Here is an 8541-nt window from a genome sequence, read left to right as displayed (position 1 = left end):
CACATGGCTTAGGGTTGTTGACTCTATTACTAGGCCATTGGTGGTTTACTGTGATAATTCCGCCGCTGTTTTCTTCTCAAAGAACAATAAGAGTAGCAGTGGTAACAAGCACATTGGCGTTAAGTATCTTACTGTTCGAGAGAGGATTAAGAATCGTCTAGTGGTGACAGAGCACATTCGCACTGATATGATGATTGCAGATCCCATGACTAAGGGGGCTTCCTCCCAGATTGTATGAGGGTCATGTGGAGCGCATGGGTCTAGTTAGATCATTTAGTGCTTGATTGTGATACAGTGACACCATTATTTTCATTTAAGTTGCAACTATGGTTTGATGATTCTTGCTACTGTTTTTTTTATCTTTCAACTACACTGTATACATAAAGTTCCCATGAAAGATAAGGTTTGTCCATGAGGACAAAATAAAGTTCGACCAAAATGGGCATTGATTAGCCTATTCATAAAGGATTACACTAAATAAAGTGTTCAATAAAACGAATCAGTAGCATTGTAATACATGGAAGGGAGTGCTCGTTTTAGAGTAATACCGCCATGATTCATGCACTTGAGACTCTTTATATGAACTAAGGTAAACTCTTTAAAGAATATGGATTGAGAGTTAGCTTTTGAAATGTATGGCCATATGTTAGGTTTTTAAAATGCCTAAAACCCAAGTGTCTTTAAAAAAAAAAAAACTTAGGCTTATCAATATGGACCAAGTGGGAGACTGTTGGACATTTGTTTCCATTTAGGTAGCCCAGAATTGATACACCTAAGATTTAGGAAATCATAGACTTTTGTAAAGTGGGTTTTTGGCTACTATAGATAACTCTCATTAAGAATCCTAGATTAGAAAGAGTATTTGTGTAATTGAGAAACCAAATAATTCCCTCAAGCATATATACGTGTGTTGCTTAATGGGAGCAACCATTCTATTCCATTAGAAACTTGGGTTTAGGGTTTTCTCTGTCTAGTCCCGGATCTACCAAGGAACGGCCTGTGATTCCATTGATATGAGCATAAGGCTTGGATAGATCTGAAGACTAAGTCAGAACCGAGTCTGTTGCTTTCGTCGTGGAGCATCTTCAACCGTTGGATCTAACGCATCGTCAATCGCTCCTATATGATCATCATGGTCGGAGGTAATGATCCTTTTCCGCGTAAGGTTAATTAAGTATCTAACAAGCCAACAATATTTGTGAACATAATCACCATACATAATGGGTCTATGCCGTACATGGACATTTTTCTAATGGAAACAATGCTCGACTTAAAATGACATTTTCTAATATATAATCACGTCTTGATATTTAGTTTTATGTTCAAAGAAAAAATAGTAGAGGCCAAACCATGAATATGCTATTTTATAAGAGAAACAACAATTTATATACATATTTGTCATCATCCTATAAAAAAATCAATTATATATTATATAAATCATGCTATTGATCACTAAAATAGTAATTTAGTTATGCATAAAAATGCACTAGTTACATACTTTATGCTTATGGAACATTTAATTATTCTATTGAAAAGATTTGAAAACTATGTCATTCGTCTTATTCGATTTGATTTTGTGTTTTTACACGTTGGATAACTAATATGATGTCATGCCCAATTCAAATCTTCGTCCCTCCTATCTATATCTACATTGCAGAATGAAAATTCAGGATTTTATTTTATTTTTTCAATTTTTCCGACGTGGGCACTGTTGGTGGGAATGGTGAGAGAATAGAATTCCATAGAATTGCTTGAAGGTGCGTAATCGCTTTCCTTAAAACAAATTTCGCCCCCTCCAGTTGTGTGCAAAGGGGTTCACAAATTGCCTCCAAGATACAATGAAGCCTTGTAGGATGTTGGACAATTTCAAATATTTTAAATAGAAAAGTCAAAGATGCTTTTGCTTTGTGTTTAAAATTTGGAGGGAAGATTCAAATTAAAGTTCTCCCCCTCTTTTTTTGAAAACTAGAATCAATTGCATGAATGGGGACTTGAACCCAAGACCTTGATGTGTGTGTGAATGTTGTGCTCTCTAAACCAAGGCAAAATAAATAGTCCAACATAGGAGCTTGAGAGAAATTTTCTCATCCATATAAGATGGAGAGTTGGAGAAAGGCTTGAGCCTTCAAGGGGCTTTAGAATTTGTTGGGTCTTGGGCTTTTAGAAGTGCACAAGCTCATGTGTAAAAAACACACACACGCGTGCCTCGCCTCACCGGGCCGTGGCCGTGGCCCGTGGTTCGGGTCTGGGTTTAAATGAAAGGTTAATTTTATTGCAAAAAACCGTTTTGATTTTTACCCTTTGGTTTTGATATAGACACACCACCTTAATTGCAAAGAACCGTTTAAAATCTCAACGGTCACAAAAATGACTGTTGGGAGAAAAAAACCTTACTGGCCTTTAAGGGTGTGTTTTAATGGTGGCTCTCCCCAACAGACACTTTCAGGTCTATAAAAGGGGACGAGACAGATTGTTTTGGACACAAAAATTACACAGACGTTTTTGCACATTCTGAAATTTATAACTCATGGCTTTCTGTTATGTTCTTCTTCCTCTTTCGTTCCGTTCATTCTGAGTACAGTTCCGTTGGTGATTCTGGGTGGACCAGTTAGCGAGTGCACGTGGACTGGGGCCAATTTCGGCTGTTTTATCTTGGAGCGTCGGTTCGCAAATCCCGGTTGCACCGGTAGGGGGCGGATACGATTCTTAAGGAGAGTGACCAGTGGCACGACTCAACCTTATTCTTTTCAATCTGATTTCCAAAGGGTTTTCAACCAAACAGATAAGTTCTATTTTATTTCTGGTTTCCAAACAGAAAGAGTTTTTTCATTTCAAGTTGCATATTTTTTGGGTTTGAATAAACCATAGATCAGATCCATTATCTAATTAATAATCCAACAGTCTTAAGAATCGTATCAAAATAGATCTGATCTTATGGCTTATGATAATCCAAACCCAATTTCTGTTCTTCCCATCTCTGATGAGAATTCCAATCCAAATTCTGTCGTTCGAACACCTGCTGGGAACAGAATTCTCAATACTGTTCGTGATTTTTTCCAAAATCGAACGACTAACTGGTTTGAATTACAAAAGGTGGAAACAACAGATCTTGTTTGCTTTTAAACAAATTGGTGTTGCTTTTGTCCTTACCCAACCAAAACCAAATGAAGAAACTGCTAGGGGTGGTTATTCGGTTATAACCGAAATAATTTCGGTTATCAAATTTCAATAACCGAAACTGAACCAAAAATTTTCAAAACCGAACCGATTAAAAATTCGGTTATTCGGTTATAACCGAATAAACCGAATGACCGAATAGTGGGAAAAAAAGAGGGGAAAAAGCAAAATCTTGGTCTCGATCGGAGGGCTAGGATCATCCAATTGAAATGATTTTTGAAGCACAACTTAATTAAGCTGTGATCAATCAAATGGACGGTTTTGATCATCCTTTAGAGTGCCCATATCACACTTTTTTTTGAAAAAATAATGATTTTTATCATTATTTCGGTTATTTCGGTTAACCGGATTTTTTTTTGAGATAACCGAAACCGAAACCGAATTGCCAAATAAAAAAATCGAAACCGAACCGAACCGACCGAACCAATTCGGTTCGGTTCGGTTATTCGGTTTTAACCGAATAATGAACACCCCTAGAAACTGCTGATTGGGATGATGCAGATTATATCTGCAAAAATCATTTGTTGAATGGTTTGTCAAATGAACTTTATAATGTCTATTATTCCTATGAGCATGCTGCTGATCTTTGGAATGCCATAGTAACTAAATATGAATTAGAGGATGCTGGAAATAGAAAATATGTGATAGGAAATTTTTTAGACTTTACTATGAAAGATGGAAAACCTATTTCTGCCCAAATAGATGAGTATCAGTTTATTATTGGTGAATTGGCTAAGGAAGGTATGAAATTACTTGATACATTCGTGGCTGGTTCTCTCATTGAGAAATTGCCTTTGTCTTGGAAATATTTTAAAATCGGAATGAAACACAAAACAAGGAATGGACCTTAGACCAAGTGGTTGTTCGGGTTAAAATTGAAGAGAAAAATAGACTTAAGGATAAGCAACTAAAGGCCAAAGAGTACACCTCTAAGGCAAACATTGTTGAAACCAAGAATGATGGGTCTAAGAATCTGAAACCGAAGAAGGATAAGAACTTCAAGAAATCTGGACCTAAGAAGAAAGGAGTCTGTTTTGAATGTGGGAAACCCGGACACTACAAGAAGAATTGTCGACACCGAAAGACTGGTTCATCCAGTGCTAAGGTTAACCTAACCGAGGCAGATATGATTGCAACAGTTGTGACTGAGGTGAACTTGGTGGAAAATCCAAAAGAGTGGGTGCTAGATACAGGTGCTACCAAGCACATATGTGGAGACCGAAGTTCCTTCTACAACTTCACTACAGTTGATGGAGGAGATCAGGTCTATATGGGCAACTCACAGACCTCGAAAGTCATGGGCAAAGGCAAGGTCCTTCTGAAGTTAACTTTAGGAAAGATACTTGCATTGCAAGAAGTGTTGTATGTGCCGGATATACGGCGGAATTTGGTGTCTGGCGCCTCCTCAACAAAAATGGACTGAAGTTCACTTTTGAAGCAGACAAGGTGATCCTTAGTAAAAATAATGTATTTGTAGGAAAGGGCTATAATGCCAATGGTTTGTTTGTACTGAATGTACTTGAAATTATGAAGGAAAAACCATCTTCTTCTACTTACATAGTTGAATCTTTTGATATATGGCATGATAGACTAGGTCATAGAAGTGCACCTTATATTAAAAGACTTTGCAACTTAGGTTTAATAAATGAAAAGATTGAACCTAGTAAAGAAAAATGTGAAATTTGTGTTGAAGCAAAATTCACTAAGAAACCTCACTTTAGTGTTGAAAGAAAAACTGAATTATTAGAGCTAATTCATAGTAATCTAGCTGACTTTAGAAATCTTGAATCTAGAGGTGGTAAAAGGTACTGTGTAACCTTTATATATAACTACTCTAGGTACACTAAAGGATACCTTCTTAGATCTAAAGATGAGGCTGAAGAAGCCTTTATCAAATATAAAAATGAAGTGGAAAATCAGTTAGATAAAAGAATTAAAAGACTTAGAACAGATAGAGGAACAGAATACTCTATAACTAAGTTCTGTGATGATAATGGTATTATCCATGAAACCACAGCCCCATACCAACCTGAATCAAATGGTATAGCAGAACGGATGAATAGAACCTTAAAAGATATGTTCAATGCTATGTTAATAAGTTCTGGTTTACCCTTAAACTGGTGGGGGGAAGCACTTCTGTCGGCGTGTTATATATATAACAAGATACCTCCAAAGAAGAAGGGTCAAATACCATATGATTTATGGCATAACAAGATGCCTAGTTTATCTCACTTAAGAGTTTGGGGTTGCTTGGCTAAGGTTGGAATACCTAAACCTAAGAAAAAAAAATTAGGACCTAAAACTTGTGACTGTGTATTCATAGGATATGCTCAAAATAGTACTGCCTATAGATTTCTGGTTTTGAAATCAGTTGAAAATATCCTAGAATATAACACTATAATTGAATCTAGGGATGTTGAGTTCTTTGAACATCACTTCCCTATGAAGAAAGAAATTCCTAAATAACCTAGTAATGTTTCAAGAAATCAAACTGAAACTGAAAAGGAATTGGACCCTGAGTTTCAAGAACTCAGAAGAAGTAAAAGACAAAGGAAAGAAACAAATCTAGGAGATGGGATGTTCACCTATCTAATAGATAAAGATCCTGTAACTTATATTGAAGTTGTAACTTCTCCAGATGCTGTATTCTGGAAAGAAGCTATAAAAAGTGAACTAGACTCCATAATAGAAAATCACACTTGGGAACTAGTGGACCTTCCTCCTGGAACTAAAGCACTAGATAGCAAGTGGATATTTAAAAAGAAGCTAAGACCTGATGGGACAATTGATAAGTTTAAAGCAAGGCTAGTAGCTAAAGGCTTTAGACAGAAAAAGGAGATAGACGACTGTAATACTTATTCTCCTGTTGCTAGGTTATCCACCATTAGGAAATTATTAGCTATAGCTTCTATTCTAAATTGGTAATACATCAAATGGATGTAAAAACAGCTTTCTTAAATGGAGATTTAGATGAAGAAATCTACATTAAACAACCTGAATGATTCATTGTAACTGGACATGAAAACAAAGTTTGTAAATTAATTAAGTCACTGTATGGCTTGAAACAAGCACCTAAATAGTGGAATGACGAATTTGATAGTGTCTTAATTACAAATGGCTATAAGATAAATGAATCTGATAAATGTGTTTATAGTAAGTTTAATGGTGATGAAGGTGTAATTTTGTGTGTATATGTAGATGATATACTAATTATGGGTACTAGTTTGGACATAGTTAAATCTACTAAGAGATTTTTAATGTCAAACTTCAAAACCAAAGATATAGGTGAAGCTGATGTAATTCTAGGAATGAAAATCATTAGAAAAGAAAATTAAATAATATCGTCTCACTCTCACTATGTAGAGAACATTCTTAGGAAGTTTGGACAATATGATAGTTCACCTGCAAAGAAACCTTTAGATTGTCAGGTTCACCTAAAGAAAAGGAAAGGTGAGATGGTATCCCAAAAGGAATACTCAAGTATTATAGGTTCAGTGTCATGTTTAATGAACTGTACTAGACCTGATATTGCACTAGCAGTTGGAAAACTCAGTCAACACGCACATAGACCAGGATATGAGCACTAGCAGGCTTTGACTATGTTGTTGAGGTACTTAAAAGGTACAATGAACTTTGGACTGCATTTTAGGGGGTTTCCTGCTGTCTTAGAAGGCTATAGTGATGCGAATTGGATCTCTGATTCAAGAAATTCAATGTCTACCAGTGGATATGTATTCACCCTTGGTGGTGGTGCGATTTCTTGGAAATCGGTTAAACAAGCATGTAGTACAAGTTCCACTATGGAAGCGGAATTTATAGCCTTAGCCCTAGTAGGAGCTGAAGCCGAATGGCTCAGGAATTTTATGGCAGATGTGCCTTTATGGCCAAGGCCAGTTCCCTCAGTGTTTCTACACTATGACTGCCAAGCTGCTTTAGCCAAGGCCAAAAGTAAGACCTATAATGGCAAAAGAAGGCATATTCGCCCGAGGCATAATTTGGTAAAGAAATACTTGAGTGAGGGAACAATAGCACTCGACTTTTTAAGGTCGGAGAGGAATCTGGCAGATCCTCTGACAAAGCCACAGATAAACAAGGTGGTTTATGAGGCATCGCAAGGAATGGGGTTAAAGCTCGTGGCATGAACCATTAGTGATAGACACCCAACCAATGTGAAAGGAGACCCCTGGAATTTGGTTCAATGGGTACTAACAAGTCACCGGATGGTTTATTAACACTATCAACCCCTACTCCTAGATGCAAAATGTTGGAAGATAGTGTTCACTGCAAATGAGAAAGGATAAGTTATAGGCTCTTAATCAGTTCATAACCTATATTGGGCGGTATGTTACTTGCAGTGCATACTTGATGACTAACCTAAGTAAATGTGGAAGTAAGGTCGTCTCCTATGAGAATTTAACGAGTAATTCTCTAGAACATTCATGAGAACCAAGAGCGGAACAAGGCCAAAATGTTCCAAAACTGTGATTGAATCACCAAGGAATCGATGGTAGGGTGTGGGTGACAAGTTAGTCGGTTACACCTACAAGGAAAGGTTGAAGGAGTCTAACTCTACCCGTACTCGGTAACGTAATCTGTTTATCCTAAATATCGGTTGAAGTCCAAAAGACACCGGTATGAATCCGCTCTATTATTCTAATGTGCTCGGATACTTCCGTTTTCAAAACTGTAACTGTATTTTGAATCTTGTGGGGGATTGTTGGACAATTTCAAATATTTTAAATAGAAAAGTCAAAGATGCTTTTGCTTTGTGTTTAAAATTTGGAGGGAAGATTCAAATTAAAGTTCTCCCCCTCTTTCTTTGAAAACTAGAATCAATTGCATGAATGGGGACTTGAACCCAAGACCTTGATGTGTGTGTGAATGTTGTGCTCTCTAAACCAAGGCAAAATAAATAGTCCCACATAGGAGCTTGAGAGAAATTTTCTCATCCATATAAGATGGAGAGTTGGAGAAAGGCTTGAACCTTCAAGGGGCTTTAGAATTTGTTGGGTCTTGGGCTTTTAGAAGAGCACAAGCCCATGTGTAAAAAACACGCCGGGCCGTGGCCCGTGGTCCGGGTCCGGGTTTAAATGAAAAGGTTAATTTTATTGCAAAAAACCGTTTTGATTTTTACCCTTTGGTTTTGATATGGACACACCACCTTAATTGCAAAGAACCGTTTAAAATCTCAACGGTCACAAAAATGACTGTTGGGAGAAAAAAACGTTACTGGCCTTTAAGGGTGTGTTTTAATGGTGGCTCTCCCCAACAGACACTTTCAGGTCTATAAAAGGGGACGAGACAGATTGTTTTGGACACAGAAATTACACAGACGTTTTTGCACATTCTGAAATTTATAACTCA

Source organism: Tasmannia lanceolata, unplaced genomic scaffold (assembly GCF_043159265.1).
Source record: "Tasmannia lanceolata isolate RefF3 unplaced genomic scaffold, GAP_Taslan_0.1 ptg000012l, whole genome shotgun sequence".
Classification (NCBI taxonomy): Eukaryota; Viridiplantae; Streptophyta; class Magnoliopsida; order Canellales; family Winteraceae; genus Tasmannia; species Tasmannia lanceolata.
Note: the sequence above shows the minus strand (reverse complement) of the source record.